Genomic DNA, 9,309 nt, shown 5'->3' with positions numbered 1-9,309 from the left:
AGTAGCAAGTAAACGAGCTAATGACACTGATGGGTCCTCTCTGTGTGAGATCTGCTGTTGGTTACGGACAGGATAGGTTGTGTGCGTAGCGGGGGAGACGGAGGGAAGCGAGGCTGGCGATCAAAGCAGAGAGCTAGCTAGTTAGTTAGCAGTGTAGCTCTGAACACAGCAGTGCTGTGTCTGTGCTACAACTCCTGAAGACCGAAGTTCCCGCTTCTCCCCTGTGCTTCAACTGCAGACCTGACTATGAGCCAGTAAAGGTGAACAACACTGAGGCTGAAAATACACGATTCTACATTGTCATGGTGTCGTCAGTTAATGGTAAATATGTTGAAGATTAGTGTAAAGTTATTTTTAGATATTTTCATCTATACTGCACATTTGATATGTTTACTGTCAGTTCAGAAGAATCATCCTAAAACTTGTTCAGACAGGAAGCAGCCAGATGAGACGTCTCCCCCACTACGCACACAACCTATCCTGTCCGTAACCAACAGCAGATCTCACAAGAGACTTTCAGCACAGGAGAGACAAGCAGCGCAAAACCATGAGACAGGACAGGCCCTGAGTTTAAGAGACGTTTACTGCTGCTACTGTCATCTAAAGGTGTGTTTCAGTCTGATCCAGTGGATCTAGTGGTTATTGTAGCTCACAGCTGAATCGCTAAGTTCAGCTGTGAACTAAGCCATGCCACTAAGTCCAGGTCTCTAGTCTGGGACTCACAGGACAGAGTCTGTCACACAGACTGGACAGTAATACTACATGTAGTTACAGTGTCACAGTATCACTCATCCAGGTGATTGTGTAACTATGGAAACATTCAGAGCTCGGGCTGACCTAGCAACAGTGACTCATGACGACATCATCATCATCATCATCATCATCACTACAACAGACATACATAACATGACTGTACACAAACCACAGACCATCAGAGAGGGGGAGGAGGAAGTCAAAGTGCTGACAAAGTACTGACACTACACAGTACTAACAAGGTACTACACAGTAAAAGTATCTGAGTAGAATGGAGTTGAATAGAAATGTACTGAAAGTATTCAACATATTAAAATAAATGGGACTTTCATCGACAGTGAAGAAGAGTAACAAATGCTGGATGAGGCGTTTACAGCCTGCTTGTTTTCCTCAGTCTCCTCTGGATGAACTGCAGTAACCTCTTAGTGATGAGCTGCATTCAGGCGTCAACAACACAGCAGCTTTTCTCTCCTGAGCCCGGCTCTCCCTCTGAACCTCACTCAGCTCTGCTGTCAAGCCCAAACAAAAACCTCCGTTCAACTGGTGTGGAGTAACGCAGCAGAGTCACAGCTGGCGCTCGCTGCTCAAAGAGCCTCATTCACTTCCCTCATGACAAACAGAAACAGTCAGTGCCTGGAGCTGCAGCAGAAAAAAACCTACCTCTGAATGTCACTGGATTGATTTACTGCTCGTACTTTGATCCTTCTAAACTCAAACTAAAAGTCAGTCCAAACGTCCCCCTTCCCCTGAATTTATGATTGAGGCTGTTGAATGAGAGTTACATGTTAACCAATAAAGTCCCGACGTCCATAAAGTGGCTGTTGTTCAATAATTGCATTTTAAATTGCACTTGGTTTATTTACATAAATGTGAAAGTATTAGACAGAAATGTTCTCTGACAGCCGAAGAGCAGGCTTGGTCTTTCTTTTTGTATGGTAAAAAAAAAAATATATACATACATATATATATATATATATATATATATATAATATATAACACACACACACATAGATATAATTTACAGGAGTGATCGAGTACTCGTTCATAAGGTAATGAGAGTACTCGAATATTGAAAAAACTGAAAATGCCCATCCCTACTATAGAAACCGGTAGAGGCTACATCACGCTGTGTGAGACGCTCCTATAAAACCTTGGTCTCAGTCTGTCGACGGTGATGTGTCCTGAAGTGGCAATGATGCAGGAAGGACTGTGCGGCCACACAGAACTTGTTCTCTCTGGTTCAGCAACAAATCACCATCAACAGTGTGTCAAGTTACTGCAGCGTGCATCTCCAGCTCAGAAGTATTTTTGTTGTTGAAGCTTTTACTAAAGACTAATATAAAATACAACTTCAGATTAAAATACTTTCAGTCTTTTCCTATACATCTCAGTATAAATCATGTGATCATACAATGGTAATATGTGTGATTTTCTGTAGAGCACTGAACAATGAGAGATTTTTTCTTTTACATTTACAATAAACAACAATTTATTATTTGAAACTCACATCTAACAAGAGCCTACCTGGTGTCAAAATCAGCAACTAATGGCTAAACAAAATAGTTACAAGAAAACATTACACCAAAACAACACAGACAAAACATTACAGGCCAGCACGTGTGAGGCTAAAGCTAACTAGCATTAGCTTAACACACAACTTTAAGCGCTACTTGTGAATAAAGTTACTATTCCTGTACATAAACATCTGTAACTTTCTTAGAACATGTTACTAGTACTTACAGTTAAAATGCTACCGACTGTATCAAAGATTAGTTTACACTATTAAAGACAGTAATATAATGATAATAATAATAATGATAGTTGCAGCTCAAAAGTATTTTTCTTTTCTGAGGCACGTATGATGAGTGGAGATACCCTATCGCTGCAGTTATACTATTAACCCACTAGATGGCTCCACATGCACACACATATAACACCAGTATATGTCTTTTGTAGAGGTAATTTCTAACTGTTACACTAGTATATATTAAATCTTTATTGGCAAATGTATTGTAAACTCAATTACCGTTTATTTTATGGTGTAAAACAATAATAATAATTGTAAAAATAATATTATTGTGAATTATATTTTTACAGTTACAACTCCACACACTGCAAACTCAATGAATCAATTACACCTAATGACAACAGAAGTGTCTCAGAGGATCCAGAAGTGATGATCACTTCCAGACATTTTTTTAAATTAATTTTTCATTTAGCATAAATCACATGATTACATTCAGTCCAGCAGTGCAAGTCACAGCACACAGTGATAACTCATCATTAACTCTGTGTCCATATGTTTATTAGTCCCTTTCTTTAGATATCAGCATCTACAGTGTGGTAAAATCCAACCAGAATCCCACAAAGAGCTGATGGATATTAACACTCAGGTTCAACAGAAGCTGCTTGAACATGGTGTTCATTCACAAACGAGTTTTAAAACTTCATTTAAACTTACATTAACACACTTTAATTAAAAAATAATTGTCTGAGTTATTGGTGGATTGGACGAAGAAAATTTATAGAAAAAAACTAACATTACAATATGACAGTTATGTATGGCACAATAATACATTTGTATAGAAATGAAAAATTCAAAGCAAAATTAGAGCAAAACTGTAAAAAGAAAAACTGATAAACTGATGACATGGTTAACATCAACATAATTACAACCATATAATTATCCTATCCAAAAACAAATACATAATTATTTATTTAATTTCACTCTTATACTTTATGAGATAAAAATGCATGAATTAATCTTCCAGTTAATCAATGAGGAGATGTTTCATCGGACCTTTAAAATCTAAAAATCTAATAATGAAACTGAAGAAGAAAATAACAAAGTTAATCATCAGGTAAGTTTCATTGCTGTGTTTTATATTTATCTTCATATAAATTCAAGAAAATAAAAGGATCATGTGATGAAACTCATAATGTTTAAAGACTTTGAGACTTATCTTATTAGCAAGCACAGCTAACAGGGCTTTACATAGAGGAGCTAAAATTACTGTTATCTACTACAGAGACACTGATGAACTGTGTCTACTGGTGATTGTTTCACATGATCTGGTATCAGAAGTTATCATTTACTGAACCAACTGCTCACATTGTTGAATATCCCCTTGACAGTGGACTTCATCTTCTCCAGTTGTGACTTTTCTTTTCCAGTGAGATCGATTCCCTCTGCCACCTTCTTCAAAAGAACTGCTCCCTCTCTTACACTCTGTAACTCTTTAATACGCTGCTTAAATCCAGGTTTAGCCTCATGTTCCTCTGTCTGTATCAGGAGATCAATGTAATCTGGAGTAGACAAAGGATCTGAACGAAGTGCAATCTCTCTCAGACGTTTCAGGCATGTAGTTAACGTTCCCATGGTTTGTACAACTTTCCCCTGCACCTGCTCATATTCTACTTCCAGTTGTTTGATGATTTTCTCTGTAGTCATCTTCTTTCCCAGCGCTGCCTCATATTCACTCTTCAGTTCCTGATACGTCCTCTTCTCTGTTACACGTTTTGTGTCCCATCGGTACGTCATGTTGAAATGGTCACTCCATACACACTTTCCTGTGCACACTGTGCAGTTTCCATTTTCCATTGCAGCACACCCGTCTTTATCCTCATCTCTTGGTATCTGACAAGGATAATGGCAGGTATAGTTGCACCCATGGCAGTTGGTGACAAATTTTCCTGGTTCAATATCAATCTTCTCAGATTGGTCAATTTCTACTTCATATTCAAAGTCCTCATTCTCCTTCATGTGGGTCTCGTGGTTTTGTAGTGCAGCTTTTGTGTTGTTTATTTCCTCCAGTTTTGACAAACCTTTTCGTATCATTGGCTGCACCCCTTGAACAGTCGCCTCAAGCTGTTTACGCTCTTGGAGAACCTCCTTTGTCAGGGTCAGACTCTGGGGTTGCATGGTGGTTAGATGAGTGAAGAATGTCTTCATGCTGACTTTCCCCATTTTCCAGAACATTTGATCAAAGTTGTCCTCATCATTCTTGGCTCCTGTATTTTTGGCAAAAACCACAGAGTTGTTGAATTTGAAATGGAGAATAGACCCATCTGTCTTTCTAGCACATGGTATCTCTGCAGCTTTGATTGCCTCCAGGACTGGGGGTAATTTGCCATCAGCAAAGGTGACCAGAGCCATGATGTTGCTGGCAATGTTCTTCCCAAAAATGGAGAGGATGGCATCAAAGATGTATCTCTGTGTGTGTGTCAGACGGGCTAAAGCAGACTGTACCACAAAGCACACTGCGTCAATGCTGTCAATTCCACCCCTAACTGAGAAAAACTCTCTGATTTTCTCTGTGATTTCTTTGTCTTGTTTGATTCCTCTCGTGTCTCCAAACCCTGGAGTGTCGATGATTGTGAGGGAGTAAGGAACTTGGAAACTGTCTGTGTGGTAAATCTGATAGGCTGTCACCTCTGAGGTCTGACTGCACGCTTGTGTTTTGTTAGTTTCTTCATTTATCAGTTTAAATCTCCAGTTGTCATCCCAGTCGACTCCTAGAATGTAGTTGATCATGCTGTTGATGAGGGTGGTCTTACCAGATCCAGTGGCTCCAACAACCATGATGGTTTTGTTTGCTGGGTTTTTGGTTGGTGCCTTTCCAAAAACCTTTTTGTTCAACTGACGAACTCCTGCTGGTTTCAGATTAAGTAGATAGACTGGTGGACTACCTGGAAGCAAAGTGAACTCCTTTTTATCCAGTGGTTCTTTCTTAGTTTTAATCTTGAGTTCTTCACCAGGCAGACTGACTCCAACACCAACATCTGTGCACATCCTGATGGAGTAGATCGTATCCTGTTTCAGGTCGTTCAGAGTGAATGTGTACACCTCTGTCCCTGTCTTTTTGCTCTGCCATTCATTGCTGTTCTCTTCTTTGAACTCAATGATGTATCCTTTAACAGACTCACACTTTTGGACAGACGGGACGCTCCATGTCAGAGTGATAGAGTTTGCTTTCACTTCAGTGTCTTTTACCTGAGTTGGTGGACCAGCCGCTGTGAGGGTTACAGCACTGCAGACATCACTGCTGACAGCGTAGCTGAGTTTGCCCACAGCTGTGGCTCTGATCTCATACTCTGTGTCTGAATTGAGTCCTGACAGAGTTACTGCATCTTGGTTCTTCATCAGTGGTTGCGATGCCCACTGATGGTCCTGTTTCTGTTTGATTCTGTATTCTACTCTGTTCTCTACAGTGGCAGAGGCTGGTTCAGACACTCTAACTGTTATGCTGTCATATGACACAGCAGTAGCTGTTGGGCTGGAAGGTTTTGATGGAGGAACAAAGTAGACTGGTTCATCAGACCCTTCCTCATATATGAAAATACATGCCCCAGGATGACTTCCATCGTATTTTGATGCAGATATGAATTTGGTGTCATCACTGGAGCTCAACTTCTTCAGTTCTTCAAACAGTTGTAGTTGTTTCCTCATTGTCTGTCTGGTATCAGTGGAGAGCCACTCTGTGTTTCTGGTCTGTAGATCAGAGGATTCTCCAGCAGTGTCCACCATTCCTGCTGGTTTCAGATGATTGGACAGTTTGACCAGGAAACTGTCAGGCTGGTTTACTGAGGTAAATGAAAAGCACACCACATTTCTGACATCTAAATCAGACAAGAGGTCATCCAGCTTGTCGTCCATCTTCACACCTAGTTTCTCCAGTTGCTTCATAAAGGACTTCAGTGTATCTGATTCCCTCCCCTTGGTTTTTAGCCACTGATTCAGGTCTTTGTTATTGAATGGTGACTTCTCATGTGCCTTAAGGATGTCCTCCAGGGCACTCTCCTCTTTCCCACCCCCTCGGATTGAAGGAAGCACTTTACCAAGCTTCTGCATGAAGTCAAGCTTGTACTGTTTGCACATCTGCATCAAATCCTGAACTTTCTTTTCCATGGCAGGAAATGTTGTTGCTGTGATGTCTTTCAGTATGTCACTGCATCTCATCTCTATCTGGTTTAGACTCTCGATTGTTTCTGATGAGTTTCTGATGAGAGCATTGCTGATGTCTCTTTGGAGTCTTGCTGCTCTTGAATCCAACCTCACCAGAGGGTAGAGCCACACCCTGAGTGGAACAGCATGTTCTCCATTCTCTCCCAGCATGTTGGGAAGGTTTCTGTAAACACTCACAGCCTCGTTGAAGGACGTTGGGTTGGAAGGTAACTTGAAGTCTCCATGAAATGTGCAGCTAAATTTTTCAACTGCTGCTTTCTCTTCTTCGTTCATGTTGAGTGATGCCTCAGCATTTGCTGTGAGGAATTTCAGCTTATTGAAGGTGAGGTTCGCCTCCCCCTCCACTTGTTTCTTATCGTCCTCTGATGATGATTCTCTGTCAAACACAAAGTAATCACCAGCGCCGTACAAGATGGCTGTGACAACATGAGTGGCTGGGTTGTCCTCAAACACATTGGGATGAGATACCTGTCCATGAGCCAGGTGAGACATCGTGAATGTTTCAAACTTTGTTGTCGTTTTGTATTGAAGAGTCATCCTGGCTTGTTTGTGAGATTTCTTTGTGTCTTGGAAATATTTTGCTGATCCTCCCACATTCACCAGTCCTCCCAAGAGACTCAACTTAAGAGAGCCAGAGATCTTTAATAAATTTGACTTCTCCTCAATCGAATCTGATGTGGTAACATTAAATTCAGTGTTATGTTGAGGTTGTACACTTGTATTATTTTGTAGCTGATCAAGATCCCACAGAGTTACGCCTGTTGACAAATCAATGATACAATGTTAATCAACAAAGACTTGAAATACTACAGTTTAAACTCACTTGTCTAACATTAAGCATTATGTTTTCCGAATGATACGTAAATGAGTTTCTGAAGTATGTGTCACAATACTTTTTAAACTGTGTATTAGTTTATTTATTTGTGTATTCATGTTAAGATTCACTGAGACACTCAACACATCCATCAGGTCCTACCTGGAATAAGAACATCCTTCCGAGAGTCATACAGCATGCCGAGCTGGAACGGTCTTCCCAGGGCTGCAGTCTCTATGGTCTCATTATCAGATGAGGCCATGGTGTCCATAAATTTCAACTGGAAGACAAACACAAAATTTACTTTATTAGAACCTCTAACTAATTAAATAGTCCTACGATGCTTTAGACAGAGTATGTTATTGATCTTCAAAGGGAAGTTGCAGTGTTGCAGCTGCAATTCACATAAATCACAAAACGCAAAACTCATAGATGAGAATATGATGCAGCAGTCAGCCAAACATCCAGCTCAGTAATATTAGATGATACCATGGGTGTAGTAGGTTGTAAATTGTGTGACATCAAGCAACAGGCAAATGAACACAAGTCGTTTGTGTTTTGAATTTCATTTACTGACTTGTGTAGAGCAAATGAAGCCAAATTGGAAACATCCATTCAGAGGAAAAGAAGCAGCTCAACACATCGATGATGAAATCTCAAATACATGCAAGGACTATCAATTACTAATACTAATTCATTTGTGTTTTATGTGCCTCATATTAATGGGTTAATCACAGATATAGGATGTACTGAAACCGAATGTCCCTGTATTTTAGAAAACCTTCAAGTTGAAGAATTTTGCATTTCCTGGTTTATTTTTCTCAGTTTATTTCTGGTACCCACATACATTCATACATGAACAAGATTTTAAATCAAACATTTACAATACATAGTAAAAATAAACAAGATTTAATAACTTATAACAAGCAATAACCTGTTTTAACCCAAACATCTGATCAGAGGAGTCAGTCTGTCCTTATCAGACACGAGTGAGTTTCAGTGTTGAGCAGTTATTCTTTTAGGTATGGTATTGCAGATTTTCTCACAGATTCTAATTACTAAACCATCATTTTATGTCCTGAGATATTAATGACAAGCTAAGTTGCTATGATTTGCGTCCATCTGAAGAAATAAATATATCAATTCACTTACCTTTCCTGTTGTTGAAGGAACCATGAAACGCTCAGGTCTGAGCACAAAGTTACTGCACATTCAGACTTTATAACCAACACTTATCAGACATCAGGGGCGGCGTAGGAATAACAATCATGGCTGGACTTTAGACTCAGTCTGACCCACCAAAACCCATCTGCAGACATCATCACATATGGCCATGTCACACTTTACAAGAATCATGTAATGTTATAGTCTAATTATAGTTTACACAATTCAATTACACTATATATACTATAACACTATGCATTTCACAGCTTGTCTGTACTTGTGTATCATTTGTCATTTCATGTCTCTCTATTACTCAACTTCAACTTCTGAGTGTGACTGAAAGAAACAAATCACACTAAATCAAACTGAATTAATGATCTAAAACTCACTGGAATCATTCTTAACATCGTCTGGAAAGAAACATTCATGACACATTTTCATCTCTGACGCAACTTTTAGGACTCATCATTAGACAGCAGCACACTGACGATGATGATGACGATGATGAAATCTTCAGTGTCAACCAGTTTCGGCAGATTTAAGTGAACACAGTTTTCTACAACACATCATTTCAATTGTCTGGAGTATGATTGGGTTAGTGCCGACATCTCTT

Source organism: Seriola dumerili, unplaced genomic scaffold (genome assembly GCF_002260705.1).
Source record: "Seriola dumerili isolate Sdu_G_001 unplaced genomic scaffold, Sdu_1.0 BDQW01000850.1, whole genome shotgun sequence".
Taxonomy (NCBI): Eukaryota; Metazoa; Chordata; class Actinopteri; order Carangiformes; family Carangidae; genus Seriola; species Seriola dumerili.
The sequence above is the reverse complement of the archived record's forward strand: the minus strand, read 5'-3'. Positions refer to the sequence as shown.